This window comes from Prionailurus bengalensis, chromosome E4 (assembly GCF_016509475.1).
Source record: "Prionailurus bengalensis isolate Pbe53 chromosome E4, Fcat_Pben_1.1_paternal_pri, whole genome shotgun sequence".
Classification (NCBI taxonomy): domain Eukaryota; kingdom Metazoa; phylum Chordata; class Mammalia; order Carnivora; family Felidae; genus Prionailurus; species Prionailurus bengalensis.
The window spans coordinates 42,555,546-42,568,037 of NC_057360.1; the positions used below are offsets into that span (position 1 = coordinate 42,555,546).

Genomic DNA, 12,492 nt, shown 5'->3' on the forward strand with positions numbered 1-12,492 from the left:
CCCTGGTGTGAGCTGGGTTCAGGAGGCCGGAAGTTGCGCCCTCACTACTCGCCGTTTCAAAATGCTGCTGAGGCCTTAGGGCCTGAGACTGACGCCCCCTCCCCCCCCGGGCTCGGCGGGGGAGCGACTCATGGAGCGGCCGTAAGGTGTGGCTCTTGGGTTTCGGCGGCCGGGTCCCGGGCGGCTGGGGGCCGGGAGGCGGGGAGCGGGCGGCGGTACGGCCAGTTCGGCGGGCCTCGGAGCCGGGGCAGCGGGCGGGTGGAGCTTGAGGCGTGGGTGGCGGCGCGGGCGGAAGAAGGGCTGGTGGGGGAAGGGTTCTGCGTTGAGGCCCCGCGGAAGGTAAAAATGGAGGTAGACTGACGTGCTTGCTGCAGTTCGGCCGGCTGGTTTACAAGTCGGAAATCGAAATCGTCGGTCGACGATGTTTTTAACTGGACGCAAAATTGGAGAAATACTGAAGCCCTTTGGAGGAAAGAGATGGGCGCAGAGGGAGGCGGGAAGAGTGACACTGAGGTGTCCCAAGAATTGAAGGTAGTAACTTTCAAGGGCTTGCGCGCCATCTGTGCCCGATGCACTTGAGTGCTTGTTTGAAGAAGGCTGGTTTTGGGGCCACACCCAGACCCGCCCAAGCAGAACATCCGGAGATGGGGCTCCGGAATATATATTTTGCATCCTCCAACTGAGTTTTGTACACCGTGAAGTTTGAAAACCACTGTGTTAGAGCGACACCCGGAGAGGATGCTATTGCTCTGCCCCGTCATTAGGAAATCTCTGTGTTGGTGAGGAAGCCCCTTCACGCTGAACAAGTATCTGTCAAACGTACTTGGGGTCTTTGGTGTGAAGTATTACTACCTTTTGGTTTAGGTGTTGTCGCCTCCCTCCTCCTCGTATCAGGAATCTCTGATACGAAAAGGCAATTGAGTTTAAAAGTGTTTATTTCACAGTATTTTGTTTGACAGTACCGGTTAGGATCACACATTCTCGTTGTTTGAAATAAATAAGTAAGTGCCTGAAGTTAAAAAAAATGCACACAATACAGAAGTGTGTACAGTTTTAACTGTTCATCAACCCTAACGGGTTCTCTCCTCAGGCTAGCTGCTGTTAACTGCTTGATGTTAACATCCGTCCTGATTTTTTCCTACAGTACTCACATTTTTAAACAACAGTAGGATCCCATTGTACGTATTGTGTATGCGCCTTACGTTTTTAAGATGATAGCAGGGACACCTTCCATCCAGTATATATGTAAGGCTTTCTTTTAAATATTTGCACAGTATTGCGTTATAGAGTTTGTACAACAATTTTGTTCCTCATCAGTTCCTCATGGATGGAGTTTTAGGTTGTTCCTGGCCCGTTGTTTGTTTTGCAAACTATGTAGGAGTATACTCTTGCTACACACTTGACCTTTGTAGGTGCCTAGCAGACTTTGTAAGAACTAAAACAACATCTGAATAGAACAGTAGTTGTTATCTTTTTTTTTAAGTTGTTTTTATTACTTTCAACTATGTAGTTGAAAGAGAATCAGACAGTACTGTTTAGTAGAGGCCCTTAGGGCTTTAAAGAATTAAGAATGATTATTCCTGCTAACTTCTGACAAGAAGTCTTTAATTCAGTCTTAAAATCACAGTTGTCTTCAAAGGTAGAAATTTGAAGATGAGGTGTAGGAATCTCTTGGACTGCATGTAGGGTAAAACCAGGCTTGCATTATCATTGAGAGATGAGTAAGACGATTTCGATCCTCTCTGGTTTCAGTCCAGTAGAGGACACAAATAAAAACCTAAGTGGTAATAGAGGTGCTCTGGTGACATCTTCCCTTGGAGAATCAGAAGGCCTTGACCAAGGAAGTGATTTTTGACCTGGGTAGAATAGGAATTGTCAAGAGTAGCAAATAGATCACAGAAGAGGAGAAGGGACAAGCGCCAAGGCAGTGGATTTCCAACTTTTTTAACAATGATGCCCAGTAAAAAAAAAAAAAAGTTTTATGTTGTGACCCAGTACACACAGTAGGGGTAATGAATGGTTCAGCTCTGGCTCTGCAGCCAGAGTGCTTGTGCTCTAAGACCACGATTTTCAGCAAGCTAGTGTCTTCTCTGCCTCAGTTTCCTCTTCTGAAGTGCGGACAATAATATATTTACCTAATAGGATTTCTGTATGGATTAAGTAAGTTATTGCAAAAAAGTGCTTTAAAGAGTGCCTGATACAAAGGTGCTTAACTGTGTTGTGTTGGCTTTTTTCAATAACGGAAGCAGGTTCCACAAAACAAAACTTAACCTTTGTTACTTACGTTTATTTTCTATTCTGTTCTGTTTCATTAATAGAGGGGAGGGATTAAGACCAACTGGGGTACAACTTGTAGTTTGAAAAACTCAGTACTAAAAATACCTGGGAGGTGAGTGATAAAAGGGCTTACGGATTCAAGAAACTGAGTTCATCATTCATCATGGTAGATACTGAGTGGTGGAAGTGGAAACTTGAAGTGGAAACCGAGGTGGAACGGAGAGAGTAAGTTGGAGACAGATCATGGAAGCTGATGTACACATACCCAGTGAGGGGAGGGGAGTGAGTTTCTGGAAATGAAAACGCCTTGTGAGTCAGCTCTATAGGCCCATGTGGGATAGTCCTTCACTCTTGAGATGCACTGAAAAACCAGGGTATTTTGGCCTGCCCTGGGCTATTCCTAGTTCTGCTGTGTTGTGGACCAAGGTGGTGGGATGACTTCCTTTTCTTTTTTTATTTTATTTTTATTTATTTTTTTAATTTTTTTTTTCAACGTGTATTTATTTTTTTTGGGACAGAGAGAGACAGAGCATGAACGGGGGAGGGGCAGAGAGAGAGGGAGACACAGAATCGGAAACAGGCTCCAGGCTCTGAGCCATCAGCCCAGAGCCCGACGCGGGGCTCGAACTCACGGACCGCGAGATCGTGACCTGGCCGAAGTCGGACGCTTAACCGACTGCGCCACCCAGGCGCCCCGGGATGACTTCCTTTTCAGTAAACACATCTCTCTTGAGGAAGAGTCCTTTTGTTTTTTTTTTTAATTACTATTTTTTTTAACTTGAGATATAGTTAACACACAGTGTTGCATTACTTTTAGGTGTAGTGTAGTGGTTCGACAACTCAATATGTTATGCTGTGCTTGCTACAGGTGCAGCTACCATATATCACCATACAACGCTAGTATAATACCATTGACTATATTCCCTATGTTGTACCTTTTATCTGTGTGCCTTATTCATTCCATTCCTGGAAGCCTGTATTGCCCACTCCCCTTCACCCATTTTGCTCATCCTTCCACCTCCTCCCTTCTGGCAACCATCACTTTGTTTCAGGGAGAGTTTTTTTGAAAGCAAGAAAAAACTGCAAAAAGGACTTTATTCCCTCTTTCATTTAAAAGTAGGCAAATTCTTTTCAGCTTTTTATACTCCTTCCTGAGGTTTATTATTAGCTGTAAAGAAACAAACTTCCAGAGAGCCAAAACAGTACCAATTAGTGATGTAGATTCTTTTTTTTGTAACTGGAGTGTTTCCTAAGACTACTAGTTTTTTCAAGATGCAGGCAATAAACAGTGTTTGTGATTTCTTTCCATTTGGTGTATACCATTTAATAAAGTAAAACCTATTGTTCTAATTCAATATTTTTTCTATTTTTCTCAACGTTTTAATGAAATATTGTTTAAAATGTTCTTGAGGGAGAGCAAGAGTGAGTGGGGGAGGGCAGAAAGTGGAGGGAGAGAATCCCAAGCAGGCTCCACACAACCCTGTGCAGGGCTCCATCCCGCAAACAGTGAGATCGTGACCTGAGCCAAAATCAAGGGTCAGATGCTTAACTGACTGAGCCACCCCAGGGCCCCATTAATGAAATTAAAAAAAATTTTTTTAATGTTTATTTCTGATAGAGCACAAGTGGGGCAGGGCCAAGAGAGAGGGAGACACAGCCTGACGTGGGGCTTGTGAATTCGGACACTTAACTCACTGAGCCACCCGGGTGCCCCCTTTAATGAAATATTTTAAAGCATATCACAGGTGTGTCATTTTACCTTTAAATGTGTTAGGATGTATATCTTACCAGATCAGGATTTAAAAAAAAAATTACCATAGTGCCTTTTTACTACAATTAACAGTTTCTTAATTAACCCAGTACATAACTCAAAATTTCATGATTGTTTAGGGAAAAATGGCATTTTACAGATGATTTGTTTGAATCAGGACCTGAATGAACAAGATCCACATGCTGTGTTAGGTTTATGTTTTTTAAGTCTCTATGATGGTCTCCCCACTTAAGTGTATTCCCCCACCAGAGATCCTGTAGAATTTCCCGTGATCTGGGTTTGGGTAATTATTTGCTTTTGGTATTACTTACTCCTTTACTCTCCAGTTTTCCTACAAACATGTAGTTAGTAGTTAGATCTAGAAGCTTGTTTCGTTGTTTTTTTGTCAGGAATACTTCGTAGGAGGTAGGAGCTTCTAGGTCCTTCCTATTGCTTCACATCAGGAAGTGTACGATGTGTGAATGATGCTCTTTTAGAGAGTTTTGTCAGTGGTCAAGTGCTCTCAGCCTTCTCCATGTGTTTTAAAGTTCCCCCTCCCCCAGCCTTTTACTTTAATGGTTTAGCATCTATTAATGATTGTTGAGGAGGTGATGCTTAACCTGAGACTAAAAGGTCTGGGATGAGTTAGTCTTGCGCAGAACTCACAGTGCTATAAATGAAGGAACGATGTGTGCAAAGGCCCTGAAGCAGGAAGTAAATGCTCTGAGAAACTAAAAGATCAGTGTGGTGAGGTGCAGAGAGCATGGAGAAGAACATGAGGCACAAGAGGAAAGACTGGCAAGACTGGGGCTAGGTTCTGTATTTATCTTTAGAGCAGTAGCAAGCTATGGAGCAGGGCTTGGTTCTGTAGGATTGGTTTTGTTTATTTATTTATTTATTTATTTTTAATCCTTCTAGCTGTAGTGTGGAGTTTGGTTTGAAGGCGGTTAGACCAGTTAAGAATCTATTTCAGTGATGCATGTGAAAAATAACACTTTTTGGTTTGGGGAAATGGTCATGTAGATGAAAAGAAGGGGTGGTTTTGAAAGATTTAGAAGTTAAAATTGATCAGGTTTCATGATGTGAGAACAGGGGAAGAGGGAGACAAAATGACTTCTGACTTTCTGGTTTGAGTAACTGAATGTAACTACTAACTGGTAGCATAGTGGAAAAGGATAAACTTTAGACTTGGGCAAGTTATTTGACTTCTTTAAGGCTGAGTTTTCTCATGTAAGGAGCAGGTAACAATACCTAACCCTGCTGTAATCAAAAGAGATTCCAAGGGGTGCCTTGGTGGCTCATTCGGTTAAGTGTCCGACTTCAGCCTAGGTCATGATCTCACCATTCCTGAGTTTGAGCCCCATGTTGGGGTCTGTGCTGATAGCTCAGAGCCTGGAGCCTGTTTAGGATTCTGTGTGTGTCTCTGTCTCTGCCCTTCCTCCACTTGCACTCTGTCTCTCTGTCTCTCTCAAAAATAGACATTAAAAAAAAAAAAAAGATTCCAAGTGGGAAAGGGACAAGATCTTGCTTTGGATTCAGAGCTTGTCATTTGACTCCATTTCTCACGTACGCCTTGAACAGTGCCTTTGCTGGTGTTTTCTTTCCCATTCTTTCCACTATTCTGCCATTTTAAAATCCTTCCACTCCTGTCTCCATTCCCTCTCAGTCCTCCTTTGCCTTGCAGTCAAAAGTACTGTGTCCTACACTTAACTTCCATGGGCCTTAAAGCAATGCCTTTTTTATGGCACAACACTTTTTACCGGGTGTTAAAGCAAAGTAGGAAAGGCTTATTGAAGTTTAAATTCTTCAGACCTGTCAAGTGGTTAATTCTTGTTCCTACCAAGATGGTGAACTAGCATGACTCCTGGCTCCCTCCCAAAATCATCCGTATAGGAACTGTAATAGGAAAATGCCGTGAAAAATAAATGCATGAGGTAGGCTGTCTTGAACTTGTGTGTGTGTGCATAGATGGGACAGTGTTTCATCTGGGACAGGAGTCAGCCAGGTATGGCTGTAAGAGAATAAAACCATGGGGGAAGGGAACTGCTGGAATACTACTCTAGTTTCTCCCCTGCCTCATTACCTTGGAGTTAACCTTTTTCTATGCTTGTGACTCGGAGCTCTAGTCCAGCTTTCCTCAAGAGTGAATTAGGGCATTTCAGAAGCATATACTTGTGTGAAGTTGATGAAAAACAGGAGATGACTGACTTTAGACCGTCGCTTCTCTGTCCCTTACCTTCTTAAGCCTTAGGTCTCCCGAATCCTATCCTAATACTGCTTCTCCTTGGAGAACAGAGGGTAAGTCTTTGATCTGGGTAGTGATGGCATGGGGTGGAGAGTGATTGTGGTTTCCTGGTGTTTGGGACTTTCTACTTTAGTAGTAGTTCTTCTTCTTTTAAAGGTTTTATTTTTAAGTTATCTGTATACCCAACGTGGGGCTCAAATTTATAACTCCCAGATCAAGAGCTGCACGCTCTACCAACTGAGCCAGGCAGGTACCCCTAGTACTTATTTTCTACCTTACTCCAGCTTACTGCAGCCCTTGTGGGCTGGAATCTGGCCTTGCCCCATATTCTTTGCCTGTCAGGGTATCTGCTATCCTCTAGGGAAAAATAAACAAAGACAGTTGAAAAGCACAGGTATTTCAAGAGAATAATGTATAAGTTTCATTGGAACAAGCAATAGAACAGATGGACCAAGAGTTTAAAGCTAGACTGGTAATTATTCTAAAAGAAATAGGGAAGATCTTAACTTGAAACATGAATAAGCAGGGACTGAGAGAAGCAAGTGGAAATAGTAGAGTTGAAAAATGCAGTGGTTCAAATAACAGAATGGATACAGTTAATGGATTAGAACTCCAGGTTGAGAAAATCTTCCAGAACAAAAGAAGGAAAGGACAAAAAAGAAAATATAAAAGAAAAACTAAAAGGTAAGGAAAATAGATGTAGAGGTACTCACATCTAAATAATAGAGATTTTTTTTTAAAATTTATTTTTTGATTTTTTAAAGATTTTTTAAAAAAATTTTTTTAACATTTATTTATTTTTGAGACAGAGAGCATGAACAGGGGAGGGTCAGAGAAAGAGGGAGACACAGAATCTGCAACAGGCTCCAGGCTCTGAGCTGTCAGCACAGAGCCCGGCACGGGGCTTGAACCCATGGACCGCGAGATCATGACCTGAGCCGAAGTCGGACGCTTAACCGAGTGAGCCACCCAGGCGCCCCCTAATTTTTTAAAGATTTTATTTTTTTATTAAAAAATTTTTTTAATGTTTATTTTTGAGAGAGAAAGAGTGAGTGAGTGGGGGAGGGGCAGAGAGAGAGAGACAGAGAATCTGAAGCAGGCTCCAGGCTCTGAGCTGTTAGCACAGAGCCGATGTGAGGCTGGAGCTCAGGGACCACGCGATCATGACCTGAGCAGAAGTCGGACGCTTAACTGACTGAGCCACCCAGGCGCCCTTAAAGATTTTATTTTTAAGTAATACATCCAACATGCGGCTCAAATTTACAACCCTGATATCAGGAGTTGCCTGCTCCACCAACTGAACCAGCCAGGTGCCCCTAAATAGTAGGAATCTTAAATAAAAATGAAAAGGAGGGGGCACCTGGCTTGGCTCAGTTGGAGGAGCATTTGACTGTAGATCTGGGGGTCATGAGTTCAAGCCCCACGTTGGGCATGGAGCCTACTTAAAAAAAAAAAATGGAAAGGGAGGACATCCTTGAAGAAATAGTGGGAAAAATAGTTTTCTTTTAGAATTCAAAACAAGAAGATGAATCCTCAGAGGGAAAGTTTCCTTAGAAGGCTGAAGATGAGAGATCAGGAAAAATTTGCTTCTAGTATCATTGTAATGAAATTTAGAAGTAACAAAGCAAAAGAAGCCTCAGAGAGAAAGAACAGATTACTACAAGGAACAAGAATTGAAACCAGTTTTGAACAGCATTACTAAATACAGGAAAACAAAAAAGTGTTTGTGGAGTTTTAAAGAGAAACTTAGAATCTTTTTTTTTTTTTAATTTTTTTAGCGTTTATTTATTTTTGAGAGAAAGAGCATGATGGGGAGAGGGACCGAGAGAGAGGGAGACACACAGTTGGAAGCAGGCTTCAGGTTCCAAGCTGTCAGCACAGAGCTCAATGTGGGGTTCGAACTCACGAACCGTGAGATCATGACCTGAACTGAAGTTGGACACTCAACCGACTGAGCCACCCAGGCGCCCCGAGAGAACTTAGAATCTTATACCCAACCACATTCATTTAAATAGGAGGGGAATGATAAAAATATTCTCAGGTGTATGAAGTCTTGGAAGCCTTGCCCTACAAAGACCCATATTGAACATAGTTCTGGATGAAGTACTGAGAGATTCAAATCTGAGAAATGTTACAAGAAGATATATGAAGTAAAGGTGATTATAGTTCTTTGATATTTATTGTAAGGGCTAAGGCAAAAAAAGAAGAGAAAAATACATCTATTCCAGAATTTAAAGTCCAGATGGTATCATGCTAAAGTTCTTGTCTTACTAGCAGGGAGATGGAGAGAGAATTTTTAAGAAAGGTAACATGTTAGAAAGAAGCATAGGAAGAGTAGAACAAACGAATGCTAAGTCAAGGTGGTAGGAACAGATCCATATATATATTAATTACAGTGAATGGACTAAATTTACTAGTTAAAGGTAAAAACTGACAAGGTGGATTAACCCTCCCGGCCCGACCCAAAGTCCAGATACATGCTTTTTACAAGGGACACCCCAAAGGTTTAATGGCATTTAAAGATGGCAAGAAAAAGATTGAGAAAATACATACCTGGAAACCTAAAAGGAAGCTGGCATGACCTTACTAATGTTAGGTAAAATATACTTTAGGACAGTGTGTTAACTGGGGTGGAAAGAATTACTACATAACGATAATCACTATATAATGGCAGTATAGTGACAATAATACAATGACAGTTCACCAAGAATATACAGCAATTTAAAGCATGCATGCCTCTGATTAAAAGTCTTTAAAATAGATGATGCAGAATTGGTAGAACTCACTCTGGGATAAATGGACAAATCCACCATTATAGTAGATTTTATTACATCTCTCTTAATTGTAGGTCAGGCTGACAAATTAGATGTGTAAGATTGTAAAAAGTCGACAGGCTTAACCTAATGAACATGGAGTTTTGCAAGCATATTTTATACAATGGTCACCAACTAGACCAGGTGAAAGCCTTAAAAATTTCAAAGAACTGGGGTGCCTGGGTGGTTTAGTCCGTTGAGTGTCTAACTTCAGCTCAGGTCATGATCTCACAGTTTGTGAGATTGAGCCCTGTGTCAGGCTCTGCCCTGACAGCTCAGAGCCTGGAGGCTGCTTCGGATTCTATGTCTCCCTCTTTCCCTGCCTCTCCCCTCCTTGTGCTCTGTCTCTGTCAAAAATAAATTAAAAAAGAAAAAAATTTCGAAGAATAAGTTTTACAGAGAGGATGATATTGCCCTACAGTGCTTTTAAATTAGGAGTTCAAAAACATAAATTTCGAAAAATCACTGCATAGGCATAGCTATAAAGCTCATGGATTTATAAAATTATGGAAATTTAAAAATATACATGAGTGATAATGAAAACTTCACATAGCAAAATCTGTGGGCTGAATTAAAAATTGTGCTAGGGTGGGAGGGGGAAGGAATTTTAGCCTTAAGTATTCAAATTATAAGAGAAGGGGTAAGCTAAATGTCTTAAGAAATCAGGAAATGACCAACAATAAATTTTTATTAAAAAAAAATTTTTTTTTCAACGTTTATTTTATTTTTGGGACAGAGAGAGACAGAGCATGAATGGGGGAGGGGCAGAGAGAGAGGGAGACACAGAATCCGAAACAGGCTCCAGGCTCCGAGCCGTCAGCCCAGAGCCCGACGCGGGGCTCGAACTCCCGGACCGCGAGATCGTGACCTGGCTGAAGCCACCCAGGCGCCCCACAATAAATTTTTAAAAGTAGAAGAGGTAGTAAAGATACAATATCATTAATATAAAGGAAGATGCATTTGTATACAGATAGAAAGAGAATACCATCAATTATGTGCCAATAATTTTGAAAACTTAGACAAATGCAAGAAGAAATAACAAGCTTGAAAAATCTAATATTTATTAAAATGGTTGGGGGTGCCTGAGTGGCTCAGTCTGTCGAGCATCCAGCTCTTGATTTCGGCTCAGGTCATGAACCCAGGTTCGTGGGATCGAGTCCCTCATTGGGCTCTGGGCTGAGCATGGAGCCCGCATAAGAGTCTCTCTCCCTCTGCCCCTTCCCCGGCTCATGCATGTGCACGTGCTGTCTCAAAATAAAGTGATTAAAAATCTTCCCACAAAGGAAACACTGAGTTTTATGTTTCAAAGGTGAATTCTACCAGTCTTTCAAGGACCAGACCATCTCAATTTTGTGGAGTTTTTTTCCCTGGCAATAGAAAACTAGGGACTATTCAATTTATTCTAGTAGGCCTGCTAGCCCTGATAACCAAACTAGACAAAGACATGGCTGGAAAATTGCAGACCCATGTCACTCCTTAATATAGACTTTACAACTTAAACAAAATAGCAGTAGTGTACAAAATGCAATAGTGTACCAATAGTGTGCAAAAAAAAATACCCCCAAACCAAGTGTGGTTTATCTCAGGTGTGTAAGGATTTACTTTGGTTTTAATTTTTTTAATGTTTATTTTCTGAGAGAGAGAAAGACTGAGTGCAAGCAGTGGGGGGACAGAGAGATGGGGAGACACAGAATGTGAAGCAGGCTCCAGGCTCTGAGCTGTCAGAGCAGAGCCCGACGTGGGACTCGAACTCCATGAACCGTGAGATCATGACCTGAGCCGAAGTCAGGCAGCAAACCGACTGAGCCACCCAGGCACCCTCTAAGGATTTAATACTAGAAAGTCCCTAAATGAAGTTCCAGAGTCATCACACTAATAGATTAAAAGGAAAAAAATTATGATCATTTCAATAGCTACAGAAACAATATTTTACAAATCACTTTTCCGTGATATATTTTTGTTAATGAGGAAGGAAAGGAACTCTTCTAAACTGATAAAGAGTAGCTGTTAAAAAACAAACATGATATAGGGAAACATTAGAAGCACTTCCTTTAAAATCTGAGACAAAGATGCCCATTATCATTAATGTGTATTTAACATTGTATTGACAGTCCTAAGCAGAAGACAGAAGAAATTAGGAGCACAAGAATTGGAAAGGAGGGAATAAGATTTTATTATCTGCAGATGATATAACATTTATGTAGAAAACAGAAACTTCTACAAATTATTAGAAAAAATTATGTAAAGAAAGGTAATTATGTAAACTTATATGTAAATTTTATCCAAGTGACTGGATAAAAGATTAATGAAAATCATTTGTATTTCTGTATATATGCAAAAACTACTAAAATCATAAATAGAAAGCATCACAGCAATATCAAAATCTGCTTTAGAAATTCTAACACAAATATGTTAGATCTTTTTTTTTTTTTTAAATTTTTTTTTAACATTTATTTATTTTTGAGACAGGGAGAGACAGAGCATGAACGGGGGAGGGTCAGAGAGAGAGGGAGACACAAAATCTGAAACAGGCTCCAGGCTCCGAGCTGGCAGCACAGAGCCCGACGCTGGGCTTGAACTCACGGACCGTGAGATCATGACCTGAGCCGAAGTCGGACGCTTAACCGATTGAGCCACCCAGGCGCCCCGACAAATATGTTAGATCTTTAAAGGGAAACACAATTTTACTAAAAGTAATTAAATAACTAATAGAGAAATATATGGTGTTAATGATTGGAAAACAATTTGATCTGTATATTAAATGTAGTTTCATTCAGAATCCCAACAGGGATTTTGATGGAACTTGATTAAGTTGATACTAATCACATGTACATGATTCCATATGAATATGGAAGAGTTAAGGGGGCAGGGATGCAAACTGGTACAGCCACTGTGGCATAGAGAATGGAGGTTCCTGAAAAAGTTAAAAATAGAATTATCCTCTGATCCAGTAATTGCATTACTGGGTGTTTACCCCCGAAATACAAAAACATTAATTCAAAGGGATACATGCTCCCCTATGTTTATTGCAGCATTATCTACACTTGCCAAATTATGGAAGCAGCCCAGGTATCCATCAATAGATGAGTGGATAAAGAAGTTGGTATTTATACACAATATATTGGAATATTAATTCAGCTCTAAAGAAGGGAAATCTTGCTATTTGCAACAACATGGATGGAGCTAGAGAGTATACTGCTAAGCGAAATAAGTCAGAGAAAGTCAAATACCATATGCTTTCACCAATGTAGAATTTGAGAAACAAAACAAGCGTAGGGAAAAAGAGAGACTAAGAAACAGAGTCTTGTAGAGAAACTATAAAACTGATGGTTACCAGAGCAGAGGTGGGTGGGGGGTGGGTGAAATAGGTGATGGGGATTAAGGAGTACACTTACCATGATGAGCAC

At 41.0% G+C, this 12,492-nt stretch overlaps 1 protein-coding gene across 3 annotated transcripts in view; it reads left to right on the plus strand.

Annotated features, from left to right (window-relative positions):
* The window catches only part of MDM4 (MDM4 regulator of p53), a 43,207-nt gene continuing 30,715 nt past the window's right edge, over positions 1-12,492 (plus strand). Inside the window, exon 1 of one of the 3 annotated variants that reach the window (XR_006295425.1) lies at positions 1-146. The gene's annotated coding sequence lies outside the window, so the exon portion shown is untranslated. The remainder of the gene's footprint in view (positions 147-12,492) is intronic. The other 2 variants (XR_006295426.1, XM_043568690.1) reach the window with 2 other exon arrangements.